The 11,606-nt window shown below is 52.0% G+C and overlaps 1 long non-coding RNA gene across 2 annotated transcripts; it reads left to right on the top strand.

The window, feature by feature from the left end:
• The first annotated feature begins 46 nt into the window (after positions 1 to 46).
• LOC110598932 (uncharacterized) lies at positions 47 to 7,379 on the top strand. Of its 2 annotated transcripts, XR_002484826.3 has the most exons (3): positions 171 to 979; positions 2,677 to 4,462; positions 5,380 to 7,379. It is a non-coding gene; the product is annotated as an uncharacterized LOC110598932 (long non-coding RNA). The 2 variants fall into 2 exon arrangements; XR_013437427.1 differs by having other exon boundaries at positions 47 to 4,462.
• Positions 7,380 to 11,606: the final 4,227 nt, after the last annotated feature.

The following is an 11,606-nucleotide window of genomic DNA, read 5'->3' as shown; positions in this document are numbered from 1 at the left end:
TTTATAGGGTCGAGCGCCGCGATCCGGCGCGCCCCGCCGCCCGAGGGCCGGCGGGGAGGGAGAGTAGGGAGGAATCTCTCCGGACCCCGCCCCCAGCTGCGTGCCACGTCCTCCCCTCCCCCGCCTTCCATTGGCTGATTTCAAATATCGCGAGCCCTGGGCCGGGGCGCCGTGGCAACTGCACCTGTTTCGCCCCGCCCTTCGTGCGCGGACTACGGAAGTGCTGTGGTTGGGAAAACCCGAGTCCGCAGCCAGGTGGTCCCGGGCCGCGAGCCTTTCAGCGCCGATGACACCCCCACGCCCAGCCGGAGGGTTGCAGCCAGGCACCCCACTCGCTCTGTCTCCCGCGAGCCGTTCTCCCACTGGCTCAGTATCCCCAGAGGCCTTGGCGGACCCCGGGATCCCTGGCGCCTCCGCATCTCGTCCGCTTCCCCAACACCTCCCTCTCTTGCCCACATCTTTCATCTGCCCTGTGGAGGGAGAGATGGGAAAGCGATGGTAGCAGCCGAGGGAGCCGAGAATCCGGGGCGGGGGGTGATCCGGGATGGAGAAGGGGTCCGTTGGGGAAAGTCCGACCGACCATAAAAGGCCTGGCCTCCCCTCAAGCCTGCGGGGCTGGATTGGGAGATGCGCGCAGCAGTGGAGGACAGAAACGACGCGACCCGCCGGGAGAAGACAAGGCCTCTCCAAAGAGGCTACAACTGCCAGGGCGGAAGGGGGCGAGGAGCAAGTCGAAGCTCTCTGGCCACTTGGGTTTTGAGGAAGCGAAATCGGAAATTCCCTATGTGGGGCAACAATGAAATCTTGTGGGAACTTAGGGGGAATTTAAAAACCCAAATACTTCCGCTTTCACGTTAGGAACACCACCAGTAACCCCGACCTATGCCCCATCATCTTACCGGTTCCTGGCTGTTCCATTGGGTTCATGCCCCCGCCATCATCCCTGGCCACAGCGGGACCCTCTTGGCTGTCCAGGCTGGTAAGAAGCTTCAGTGGGTGATGTCAGAGCTTTGGGGACTGTGATTGTTATGTAACCAATATCAGGACACCTGAGTGTGGGAGGGGGACCTGGGAGCTGTTGGAAGTCTAAAGTAAGCCAGAGAACTGGTGGTGGCACCTGCCTGTAGTTCAGCTGCTGGAGAACTGAGGTGGAAGAATCTCTTGAGCCCACAAGATGAAGACTGGCCTGGCCATCAACAGCCACCAAAATAATAGTAACAAAGTTATGGGGCTGGAGGTGTAGCTCAGTGATAGTGTGCCCACTTAGCATGCAGAAGGCTCTGGGTTTGAAGCCCAGACCATTAAAAAAAAAAAAAAAAATCCAGGGATGATGGTGGAACATCTGTAATCCTAGCAATTTGGGAAGCTGAGGTAGGAGGATGGTAAATTAGCTGGGTCAATTTACCAAGACCCTGTCTCAAATTAAAAAGGGGTGGGGGGCTCGGTAGTACTCACCTATAATCTCAGCAGCTCTGGAGGCTGAGGCAGGAGAATGGTGAGTTCAAGGCCAGCCTAAGTAACTTAGTGAGGCCCTGTCTCTAAATTTTTTTTAAAAAAGGGGGGGTGGGAATGTGGCTCAGTGGTTAAGCCCCTGGGTTCAATCCCCAGTACAAAAATAAAAGGGCTCTTAATGTAAACTCTGATAGAATACTTGCCTGCTTATGAGATCCTGGGTTCAACCTCTAGTACCACAAAAATAGTAATAAAATAAACTTTAAAATGAGCCAGGCTGGGCATGATGGTGCATGCTGTAATCCCAGTAACTAGGGAGGCAGAGGAAGGAGAATTGTAAGTTCAAAGCCAGCTTCAGCAACTTAGGAGATCCTATCTAAAAAAAAAAAAAAAAGATGGGGATGTGGCTCTGTAATTAAGCATCCCTAGGTTTGATCCTCAGGACCAAAAAATAAAATAGAAAATAAAATGAGTTGGAGGCTTAGTGGTAGTTGTGGAGTTGTGGCTCAGTAGTAGGAGTGCTCACCTAGCGCAGGTGAGACACTGGGTTCAATACTCAGCACCACATAAAAATAAATACATAAAAATAAAGGCATTGTGACCACCTACAACTAAAAAATATTTTAAAAATATATGAGTCAGGCACAGTAGTACACACCTCTAATCCCAGTTACTCTAAGTCTGAAGCAAGAGGATCATAAGTGTGAGGCTAGTCTGGGCGATTTAGACCATGTGTCAAAAAACAAGGGGGAGATGGGGATAGAAGGGTTGGGGATGTCGTTCAGTGGCAACACACCCCTGGGTTCAATCCCCAGTCTAAATAATGCATGCATAACCTGGGAACATGAAAGACTCCTGACTTCTGAGAGATGGGGAAATCTGGAGGACTGGGCTCCTGTATCAGGGGAGCAAGCCGACTGGCAAGCAGAAAGAACCAGGCAGGAGGTCAAATCTGAGAACAGGCAATGTATATATTGGGGGATCTCAATTAGGTGGGATCCAAAGAGGACAAGATGGGAAGTTTGGGCCTCTCTACTTTCTGAGGGAATATTTATTGCTTTCCCCTCTCATTCCTAACCCATTGGAGATAATGTGTTATTCCAGTCCTGCCTATTGTCCTGCCCGTTGTCCTGCGCCCTGACTTACTGCCTTCATTGGGAATTCTATTAGCATTCTTTCCATCTATCACAGTAAGATAGAGAACCCAGAAGACTTTTTTTGCAGGATATGAAGGTGTTCTCAAGAGGATGTTGATGCTCCTGGGTTCAGGGGGATGTCATCAGAGACTGTGCCAGCTTGTGACCAGGATCCTCCAGCAGGCCCAGTCCAGACTTCCTGTGTCAGCCTTGGAAACCAAAGGATCTGCCTCCTACACAGCAGTGATGAGGGGTCCACCCCGGAGATGTAATTTCTGGGCTGATCCAGGGGAAGGCCTGAGGCAGAGGATCCTAAATGACATGGTTGTTCAGTGGCATGAATAACTATGGGGAGCTCAGTCTCTAGCTCACATTGACCTGCCATGGTTCTCCCATCTCCCCAGGGCCCTGTGTACTGGGAAAACCCAGCCCCAGAAAATTGAGAACAAAATGTTCCTGGGTTATTTATAAATGAAACCCAGACCCTGTTGTTCTATGTGTCCACTAAACTTTCTCCAAGGAGCTCAAAGGACTGGAAGAAGGGATCTCCCTCCTTCTGTCATGAGGCTCAGTTACCCCAAGTTCCCTGAGTTGGTGCCCAGATCCTGGGCAGCTTCCTTATCTTGTGATGTCTCAAATTGTGAAAATATCCTGATATTACTTCTTTTGTCTTTTTTGAATAGGGCACTTTTGTTCAGTGGGAAAGTTTTAGGAAATTTGCATGAGCCATTTTACTTTTGGTTTCTCTCTTTCACTTTCTGCTTGTCTGCCTGGGACCAGGGCAGACTGGGGAGGGTTCAAATATTTCCTTTTGGGCTGAGGTTGTGGCTCAGTGGTAGAGCACTTGCCTAGCACGTGTGGCACTGGGTTCATTCCCCAGCACCACATTAAAAAACTAAACAAACTTATTATGTCCATCTACAATTAAAAATATTTCTTAAAAATTTTCCTTTTATTTCAGAAACCATGCCCACCCACCCACACCCCGTGCTCAGTAATTTCCTCTTTGGTTCACAAACACACACCTGCAACCTGGAACTATTGAACCTGCTCAGAGGCTGCCCTACACCAGCAGAAAAAGGTCTCCTACTGCCTTGCCCTCCCTCAAAGCAGTTTGCTCTGTCCCCTAGCAGCTTGGTCTAGAGAAATGTCTACATGTCCCTAAAGACAGCTTTTAAAAAGGGCGGGGGGCAGGGTTGGTTTTTTTCTCTCCAAATATGGCAGAAGAATTAGGCTGAGAAAAGCCCAAAACTAAGGTTTCTCCCTCAAATGAGAAGTGGTTCATTATTTCCACTGAGAAAGTTTGCATATAAGTGTAGATTATTTGCTCTTACAATCAAGAAGAGATTTGGCCTGCAGATCAGTTTTGCCAAACCAAGGTAAAACAGGTTAGATTTGCCAAACCCGCAGTGGTCTGTCCTTTTGCATGGCAGGATCTTTAGCCCTGGCCACAAGGGCATCCTTTGCACACCATGAGGCCCCTTTCTTGCAGCAGCTGTGTGACCTTGGCCTGTGCCCTGGGGAGAGCTGCTGGGCTCCAGAGGCCTCTGCAGACATCTGGCAGTCCGGACATGGCTGGGCTCAGAGATGACAGTAGCAGGATCTCATCTACTTTCAAATCCCATGAGAAAAAGCCTGAGGCCCTGTGGTATTCAGTGACTTGCTTGTAGCGTCCCAGGCTGAGCGAGATGCTGGGCTTTTGGAATCTGAACACGTCTCTTTTCACACTCTGACCATTCGAAGCTGCCAGATCCGGCAGGTGGAAAAGCAGCCAGAGCATCAGAACCTCTTTCCCAGGCACAGGCTGAAGCGAACTCTGCCGGAGGCCACCAGCCCCCTCTGGCCCCTTTGCTCCTCTGGAGCCCTGGTGACAGGTGAGCATGCATGTGTGACCACAGGGAGGGTTTTACAGAGCTGAGACCTAGACACCTCTGTGCATTTTTGGTAAAAACAAAAGTTCAACTGCTGGGCTAGAGGCCATCTGCTGCTAGGCTTCTAAACATGCATCTCAATCTCTGGCCTTACTTTGCAGCTATGGCTGAGGCAGGAGCTGAGCTGAGAGCAGGGCACAGCATTTACCCTAGACTGGCTGGAGAGACCCAGGGCTGTCCTGGCCCCATTTTGGCTCCAGCCTTCACTGTGGCCAACTGGACTATGAGGTTTCCTCGGGAAGTGGTGATTATTTGGTAACAGGAGTATTCTGCTGGGACTCCTTTACCTTACAGTGGAGGGTGTAACCCTGATGGCCCCCAGCCTCAGTGGCCTAAGAGCACAAATGAGGTGGACAGATGTTGCTGCCTGAGTGACAGGCTGCTGCCCTCTTCATGTCCGCTCCAGGCACTTTGGGGGTCTCCCCTGTCCTGTTCTCCTAGCTATATCTCTCTCACCATGGTCTCTCCTTCCTGGAGCCTCCATGGCTGGGGCTGTTCTGACCCTCATCACGGGCCTCACACACTGGGAGCTAGAGAGTCCCTAACCATGTGTCACACCCAGCATCAGAGCTTCGCCCATCTTCAGTGAGCCCAGCTCCCCAGGTTTCTAGTTCAGCCACTCACTGTCACGCCTCAGTAGGGGCCAGACCATAACCCGGCCTGCCTCCAGGGCCCTCCTCTAAACCAACACCTCTCTTCTTCATCCCTCCAAATCAAAGACTCTGGGCAGGTCTCTTGGGTGGCCCATGAGTGGTCCATGCAGATCACCTTCTCTGCCAATAGCCAGTCTCCCACTGTCCTTCTGTTCAGCTAGGACTTTCCTCTGACCTGTATCTTCTTCATCCTGTCCTCAAATACAGGCAATGGTGATGAGTCATCTTAAAGGGGACCAGAAGCCAGAGTCCTTCGCCGAGGCCCATGGTGACCCAAGGTCCATGCTTGTTTGCAGAAGGACATGTTGGGCCCGCCCTCAGGCAGGACTACAGTGGGACCCTTCTCGGAGTTGGAGTCAGGCCTCCATCTCCTGCTTATCCAGTTTGGCCCCCTCATTACCACAACTGCTCCCAGAAACACCTCTCCAGTCCTTTAATCATGGTCACAGGCAGAACTGCAATATGTCCCTGGGGTATATACCCAGTAGAGACCCAGAACTGTGAATGTCATGGATTTCCTACTGTGATCTGTTGCATTAGGCGGAACAGCTGCCTTCACATAGGAAGGTTGTCTTAGGGACCCTCACCTGAGCTCCTTAAAAAGCAGAATTTTCTCTGGCTGGACAATTGCAGAAAAGGAAGTCAGAGATTCAAAGCAAAGGAGAGAGCAAGCTTTTCATGTTGGCTTGAAGAGGGAGGTTGGCTGGCAAGGGATATGGAGCCTCTAAGAGCTAAGTGAGGTCCCCAACAACCAGCCAGCAAGGAGAGGGGCATCTAAGCCCCACAACTCAAGAAAGCAGGGTCTGCCAAAAACAGGAGTGAGCTGGGAAGCAGACTGTGCCCAGGCTTGCAGGCTGAGAAGCCAACCCGGCTGGCATCTCCATTTCAGTGTCTGAGACTGAACAGAGAACCATGTGCTTGGACTTCTGACCTACAGAAGTGGCAAGTGCTGGGAATGAAATCCAGGGCCTTGCAAACCCTAGGCAAGTGCTCCACCACTGAGCCATAAAGGGGCTTTTAAATCATGTGGTTTGCAGCAATCCGCTGTGTGACAACAGACAATGACTATAGTGTGCTGGGCGCGGTGGATCATGACTGTAATCCCAACCATTCAGGAGGCGGAAGTGGGAGGATACCAAGTTCAAGACCAGTATGGACAACTTTTAGATCCTGTCTCAAAATAAAAAGGTCTGGGATGTAGCTCAGTGATAGAGCACTGAGTTCCCTGCGTTCCATCCAAGTACAAAAAAAAAAAAAAAGACGACAGCCCTGTCCTCTTGTCAACCCACAAGTTCACAAGTTAGTGGATAGACAACTCCTGGAACCCATTAATTATATATGGGACTGGAGAAGAATATGGAAGAAACCTAAAGTGACCATGGCATAACCAGGAAAAGATTCCAAAAGTGACTATGGTGTGACCTGGTTTGACATGCCTAGGTATGCACGAGCACACGCACATGCAGGCACACAAACATACAGACTGGTTCTCAATGGGGAGTTGAGAAATCCACTGATTTTGCAGCCCTGGGGACATTTGGCAATATCTGAAGACATTCTTGGTAGTCACAAGTTGGTGGATGGCTACTGACATCCGATGGATAGAGACCAGAGATGCTGCTAATCTTGCAATGCATACACAGCCCCCCATAAGTGATTCACCCCAAAGTCAATAGGGCAGAAGGTGAGCCATGTTTAAACACACACACACACACACACACACACACACACACACACACACACACTCCCTCTCTGCAGGCACTTCTGAGAAAGAGCATAAAAGCCAAATGCAGGACCCTGGAACAGACTGTCAAGGTTCAAGTTGAGCTGAGGGTGATGCTTAGCAAGTTGTTCAAAGTCTCTGATACCAGCTATAAAGTAGGAGATAACTAGTCACCTTCCTCATGGGTGTGGTGAGTTGGTGTGCACCAAGCAGCACAGCCAGACTTCTGAGTGATCACGGATACCTCTGTGGCTCTTCTTGCATTGAAAGGGCTCTGGCAATTTTTATTTATTTTTCTATATTATCCAAATGTTATATAATGGGCATATTTTACACTTTCAATGGGGGCAGTGGTGGAAAATAAAATGAGGAACATTCTACAAAACAACTGACTTGTACTCTCCCAAAATACCAAGGTGGCTGGGGACAGTGGCACACACCTGTAATCCCAGCAACTCAGGAGGCTGAAGTGGGAGGATCACAAGTTCAAAGCCAGCCTCATCAACTTTGAGAGACCCCTGTTTCAAAATTAAAAGCAAAAAGGGCTGGGATGTAGCTCAGTGGTAAACAGCTCCTGGGTTCAAGTCCCCAGTACCTACCCCCCAAAATAAGAGTCCGGACAACACCATGTGTGGTGGCAGTTGATGGGGACAGTCAGTGACATTTGAAAGTAGACTGCATATTGGAGAACAGCATTGCACCACAGTCTCAGGCCTAAATTTGGAAACTTTTTTGTGGTTGAGTAAGGGATGTCATTTTTCTTCAGAGATACATGTTGAAATATTTAAGAGTGAGGGGTCATTCCTATGTAACTTACTCTCCAATGCTTTAGAAAAAAAATAAAGTATGTGTATGAAAGACAGAGAGAATGAGAAAGGGAGAAAGCAAATATTCTGGCAAAATGTTAACTATGGATGAATCTGATAGAGTATGAGGATGTTGATTGCCCTTGTCTTGCAACTTTGCGCAAGTTCCACAATTTTGGAAATGAAAAACAAAAAGGCCTGTGCACAGGTATCTTTTCCTTCCACGTATCTTTTCCTTCCACATGCCTTGGTCAGTGTTACATCCGCTGGTGCCCCAGCAGTGCCCCTGGAGAAGCATTGAATGCTGGGTGGTGCGTTACAAAGCTTAGGGCAGCATTGCTCCTAATAACCCTGGGCGGGGTGCAAAGTCCATCTCTAGTAAAAAGGAAGAATAAATGGTATCATTCATACAACAGAATACTACAGTCGGGAATGAAAATCCGGTGTCCTCAACCACATAGCACTCAGCCAGACCCAGCCACGGATGCAAACACCAAACCAGGGGACATGGACACATTATTTTGGGTTGCTAGGTAGGCAGGTAATAAACGACAGAGAAAGGCAGAGCAAGTGGTTATGTACCATGAAGGTCAGGATCGCGCTGACCTGGGGGGACTGCAAGGACACATTTTGGGAGGACTTTTGGGCCATGATGTCTCTTTCTTGACTAGAGTGGCTGTTACACAGGGACTCATCATACATTAATTTACATTCATATAAATTGAGTCTGTAAGGGTACCATCAGGATCCCCACTTCGGGAGAGGCCTGCTACCAATCTCTCCATCTCACGCGCACCAGTCCCCAGGCGAGACCTTTAGTCGGGCCGGGCTCAGCTCCTAGTCGCTTGTTGTGACACCGGGCTTCTGGGACAGGCTTGGGAAGCAGTGGAGTTGGGAGAGGAGGCCCCACCGCCCTGGAGCGCAAGCAGCCCCGCCCATGCCCATTGTGGTGCCCAGGGCGCCCCCTGGCGGCGGCCTCAGGGAGCGAGTCTTGTAGAAGAGCACGCTGTCCCCACCATCAGTGCCTGCGTTTCACTTTCTGCATCTTTATGCTGGTGACCTGTTCCTGGGCTTCACTGCATCAAGGGCTAAATTCCTATTCGCTTCTGTCAGGAGTCTTTCTTTGATTAAGACCACCCAACTCTGACCTCTCCTTCCCCATTGACTCCTTCAGCTGCAATTGGAACTTTATTCATTTGCATGTATCTCGGAGCGTGGAGGTGGTAGTGACAATGGTGATAGTGATGGTGATAGCAATGATGGTAGAAAAGAAAAAGACTGGCACCTACTGAGGGCCTCCTACCTACCAACATTGAGCTGACCACTCCACATGTGCGTGATGCCCTTCCCCAAGCATCTCCATTCATGCTTGTGGTTGGTTCTTCAGCATGCATTTATTAAGCTCCTCCTCTATGCCAGTCGGTCAGACTACAGGAAACAGTCAGTGACCACCACTTCTGGGGCTGGTGGGGGGAATAGCCAGGTGCTGGTGATGGGTATGAAAGGGATGCTAGCAGAAGCTGCAGAGCATCCTGGGAGACCCTGGGTTGGGTAAGAGGGGAAGCCAATTCCTGCACAGGCAGGCATCCTGGAGGGAGTGACCTTTGAGTAGATCTTAGCAGGTTTGAGAGACTGAGCGGGCAGGTGCAGGGAGGCCCAAGCTAGGGAGAATGTGCACAGACCTGGGCCTACCAGGAAAAGGCCACGGCTGAGTGGAGCAAGGCACCAGAGGGCCAGTTTTGCTCCTGAGTTGAGGCATGGTCTCCTTTTGAACCAGAGAGCTCTGTAGAGGCAGACAGAGGAGGGGCCCCAGGGACTGCCTGCCACTACCTTCCTGGGCCAGCACTTGAGATCTGGGGCCTGACAATCCCAAGAAGGCCAGAATCCGGCGCTCTGTCATTCCACCAGTGTGTCTTGAACACCAACTAGGCTGGTGGCTGGGGAACAGGCCTGCGAGGATGAGTAAATTGTGGACTTTGCTCTCCAGGAGGCTGAGGCCAGCACAAGGATAAGATAACTACACAGAGCTCCTGAGCTCGGCCTGGAAGGAGATAAGGGAGGAGGGAGAGGCTCACCAAGCTGGGTGTGGGTGGCAGGGCAGGCCCTGCAGGATCATGGAAGGTCCTTGAGGGTGTCTGGGCTGAGGCTCAGCAGGGGCAGATGGGGTCCCAGGAATTCTGAGCAGCAAGGACAGTGGGATCAAAGCCACTTATGGGGCAAGGGATGGTATTGGGACCAGAGGAGAGGCTGCATGCGGTCCTCAGAAACAGAAGATCCAGCTCGCTCAGGACTTTGGCTGGCACGTGTCCCCAGAGGACTGTGTCTGCACCTCCTCAGTAGGCTTACAGGTTACCTCACAAGGGCGCCAGTAGGATTCTAGGTGCTCACAGGCGACGGGAGGATGGAAACAAACACAGACCTGCCAAAGGCCGAGGTGGGCACAGCACTCAAGGGCAGGGCAGGGCTCAGGGCGTCCAGGTGGGCACCCAGGGTTGAGAAGTCTTCCTGGCTGGGGCTGTACTTCAATCCCAGCATCAAGAGAAAAAAGGCTGGGGCGGGGATTGAAATGGTCAGTAAGATGAGCCTGGCAAAAAAGCTAGAAATGGTGTCCCAGGTGGAGGGCTGGGCCGGAGCAGAGACCCCCAGGGCAGGCAGTGTGGGCTCAGCTCAGAAAAGCGGGGGACAGATGGAGAGAAGAGGCCTCAGGGAGGAACTGGGGCAACCCCACCCCGCCCCGCCCCTGCAGGTCCTGGCGGCTGGCATTGAGGCGAACATACCTGTGACCTATGGAATTGGCAGCCAGAGGGGAGACAGAGCACTGGCTGTCAATTCATAGGTCAGAGCCCTGTGCACTCGGTCTTGGTGGCCGGCCGACAGCCTGCCACTCTTGCCATCCTGGGCTGGGGGCGTCGCCATGGAAGCCCCCTGCAGTCTGCTGGCCGGTGGTTCTCTCTCCTCCTCCTCCGAGAGTACCAGCCCCCACCCCGGATAACAGCAGCCCCAGCGGAACCTGTGGACACTTCCACATGGAGTTGCTGTTACAGGGGGGAGGGGCCAACTGGAGGTGGGCCCCGCTTGCCTGGCAGGTCCCCTCAGGCAGGACCTACAACCCCTGGCCGCCCACCCAGCCCTCTGGGTACCTGGGACCCCAAGTTCACAGCCTTTTTATTGAGGCTCCTTATCACGGGGCCCAGGCTGGTGCCAACACTTCCTGGGCGAAGTCCAGAATCAACCCCAGACCTGCCTCATAAAGCCGGGAGTGGCCCTGGTTTACGACTCCTGGGCAGCCTTTGCCCACTCCGACACCACACGCCCTCTGTCCCCGAGTTCTTTTGTTTCCTCGTTTCTTTTCCAACTAGAGCTGGGCCTCTTTCGGGTTTGGCCACTGTGGCCTCCACCCTCTGCCCTTTGCCCACCCTCCCTGCTGCAGCCATGAGGCAGAGGGATAGCCCGACATCTGTCCATCCCCAGGAACCTCTACGTGCCCACCTCTGTGAGGGTGGCCCTGTACACGACTGGAGACGAGAGAAGAGGGGAGGGGAGGCAGGAGGAGAGAACAGGAAGGAGGGCAGAGAACTGGAAAGAACCTCAGAGAGGGGACAGAGAGGAGGCGAGGAGGGGGTGACAGGGAAGACAGGAGACTTGCAAAGGTGCCCGGGGCTGAGTGCAGCTCAGTGGGAGTAGCTTGCTTAGCCTGCGTGAGGCCCTGGGTTCCTTGCCCAGCACTGCAAATGAAAAAAAGGAAAAGATAACAAAAAGATGCCGACACCCAAATCTGCCTGCCAATGCTAAGAACAGGGCCGTGAGCCGCTGCCCACCTTCAACACTCAGGACCTCAGTAGCCTGAGAGCCAGCTGTGGCCTGGGAGCTGGGTGACCTTGAGCAAGTAGCTTGACCTCTCTGAT

This window comes from Ictidomys tridecemlineatus, chromosome 4, assembly GCF_052094955.1.
Source record: "Ictidomys tridecemlineatus isolate mIctTri1 chromosome 4, mIctTri1.hap1, whole genome shotgun sequence".
In the NCBI taxonomy this organism is placed as follows: Eukaryota; Metazoa; Chordata; class Mammalia; order Rodentia; family Sciuridae; genus Ictidomys; species Ictidomys tridecemlineatus.
Note: the sequence above shows the minus strand (reverse complement) of the source record. Positions and strands in the feature narration are given on the sequence as shown.